This window comes from Bombina bombina, chromosome 7, assembly GCF_027579735.1.
Source record: "Bombina bombina isolate aBomBom1 chromosome 7, aBomBom1.pri, whole genome shotgun sequence".
NCBI lineage: Eukaryota > Metazoa > Chordata > Amphibia > Anura > Bombinatoridae > Bombina > Bombina bombina.
Genome location: NC_069505.1, coordinates 554,993,189 through 554,996,292, shown reverse-complemented (window position 1 = coordinate 554,996,292; position 3,104 = coordinate 554,993,189).

Here is a 3,104-nt window from a genome sequence, read left to right as displayed (position 1 = left end):
TGAGTTCGTGTGTGTATGTATATATATATGTGTGTGTGTGTATATATATATATATATATATATATATATATATATTATATATATATATATATATATACATATATATACATATATATATATATATATATATATATATATATAATATACACACACACACAGCTCTGGAAACATTTAATTAATTTCTAAGTAGGTGTTTGAGTAAAATGAACATTTTTGTCTTATTCTATAAACTACTGACAACATTTCTCCCAAATAAAAATGTTTAGAGCTTTTATTTGCAGAAAATGACAACTGGTCAAAATAAAGAAAAAGATGCAGTGTTTTCGAATAATGCAAAGAAAACAAGTCCATAATCCTTTTTTAAACAACACAATACTAATGTTTTAACTGAGCAAGAGTTCAGAAATTAATATTTGTTGGAGTAACCCTATAATTTCAATCACAGCTTTTATGCGTCTTGGCATGTTCTCCACCAGTCTTTCTCATTGCTGTTGGGTGACTTTATGCCTCTTCTGTTACAAAAACTCAAGCGGCTCGGCTTTGAATGGCTTGTGACCAACCATATTCCTCTTGATCATGTTCCAAAGGTTTTTAATGGGGTTCAGGTCTGGAGATTGGGCTTGATCTGGTTGTCCTTCAGCCACACCTTGAATTGACCTGGCTGTGTGGCATGAAGCATTGTCCTGCTGGGAAAAAAACAATCCTCAGAGTTGGGCAACATTGTCAGAAAAGAAGAAAGTGTTCCGGTCATCTTCTCTGATGAGTCCTTTTTTCAGTTTTGCCCAACAACTGGTCGTCTAATGGTTAGATGGAGACCTGGAGAGGCCTACAAGCCACAGGGACTCGCACCTATTGGGAAATGTGGTAAAGATTTGACACAGCCAGGTCAATTAGGGTGTGGATGGTGGGCTACTATATTAAGACCCTGTCATCGCCAGCCCTATCTCCAGACCTAAACCGCATTGAAAAACTATGGAATGTGATAAAGAGGAAGATGGTTGGTCACAAGCCATCAAACAAAGCCGAGCTGCATGAATTTTTGCACCAGGAGTGGCATAAAGTCAACCAACATCAATGTGAAAGACTAGTGAAGAGCATTCCAAGACGCATGAAAGCTGTGATTGAAAATCAGGGTTATTCCACCAAATATTCATTTCTAAACTCTTGTTTAGTTAAAACATTTAGTATTGTGTTATTTAAAAATGTATATTAACTTGTTTTCTTCTACAGGATACGACGAGTCCACGGATTTCATCCTTACTTGTGGGATATTAACCTCCTGCTAACAGGAAGTGGCAAAGAGCACCACAGCAGAGCTGTATATATAGCTCCTCCCTTCCCTCCACCGCAGTCATTCTCTTTGTCTGTGTTAGTAATAGGAAGAGGTAAAGTGAGGTGTTAGTTTTAGATTCTTCAATCAAGAAGTTTTTTATTTTAAATGGTACCGGTGAGTACTATTTTCCTCAGGGAGATATGGAATGAAGAAAATTTCTGCCCTGAGGTTGATGATCTTAGCAGATGTAACTAAGATCCATTTTGGTTCCCACAGAGCTTCTGAAGATAGTGCAAGATAAATCTTCAGTGTGGAGAACGGTGTCATGCTACAAGCAGCATTGAGGTATGTTCAGTCTTTTATTTCTGAGGAGACTTTTGTATATCAGAACTGGCTGACATTTTTTTCCCTGCAAGGGAAGGGGTAAGCAGTAGACCTGTACACTGAAGGTGTTACTGAAGATCCTGTGTTTATACTGGGAGGCAGCTTGACATTTTATATTTACAAAGTCAGTAGGGCTGCAGTTTTTTTATTAAGAGATTCTATGGGGACCACATGGCTTAGTTTCAAAACCGCTTCCCATGCGGTTAGACAGAGTGTTAGGACAGCGTCCATGATGGGCGGGGCCTATTTCGCGCGCTCAGGCGCGCAGCTTAATCTGACTGAGAATGCAGCAGGCATTTGCTCCGGTGGGGCCTAACATTGGGTTCTGCTCTCCGCATCGTTGTCGAGTCATTTTGCTGTACCCTGGGGGCAGGTAGGCGCTACAGCAGAGGTGTGGCGAGGTGCAGGGGTCATTTTTTCTGTCAAAACATATTTTTTGTTCAAAATGTTTCTTAGAGGGTAAATTCACCTTGTTTTTATAGGGTGCAATAATTTTTGGGCCAATTGAGTATAAATATTTAATTGTATAGCCTTTATTAACGTTTTTGGCAGTCGGAGAAAAAATTGTGCGCTTTTTATTTCTTAAAGGCGCAGTACACATTTTTCTAAAAGTTGTTTAAATCAATAAATAAGGTGATCTACGACTATTGTGGTTATTGCTAGTCTGTTCAACATGTCTGACATTGAGGAAACTAATTGTTCTATTTGTTTAGAAGCCATTGTGGTACCCCCTCTTACTTTGTGTACCTCTTGTACTGAAAGGGCCTTACAATGTAAAACGCATATTTTAGGTAATGAAAGTGTGCCTAAGGATGATTCTCAGTCTGAGAGAATCAGGATATGCCATCTAATTCTCCCCAAGTGTCACAACCTTTAACGCCCACACAAGCGACGCCTAGTACATCTAGTGCGTCTAATTCTTTCACTCTGCAGGATATGGCTGCAGTTATGTCAACTACCCTTACAGAGGTATTATCTAAGTTGCCAGTATTACAGGGTAAACGCAGTAGGTCAGGTATTAATGTGAATACTGAATCCTCTGATGCTTTGTTGGCTATTTCCGATGTACCCTCACAGGGCTCTGAGTTGGGGGTCAGGGAATTGTTGTCTGAGGGAGAACTTTCAGACTCAGGAAATATGTTACCTCAGACAGATTCGGATGTCCTTTAAATTTAAGCTTGAACACCTCCGCCTGTTACTTCGGGAGGTTTTAGCGACTCTGGATGATTGTGACCCTATTGTGATACCACCAGAGAAATTGTGTAAAATGGACAAATATTTAAAAGTACCTACTTACACTGATGTTTTTCCGGTTCCTAAAAGAATTTCGGAAATTTAAAAAAAGGAATGGGACAGAGCGGGTATACCGTTCTCTCCTCCTCCTAACTTCAAGAAAATGTATCCCATATCAGACACCATTCGGGACTCTTGGCAGTCGGTCCCTAAG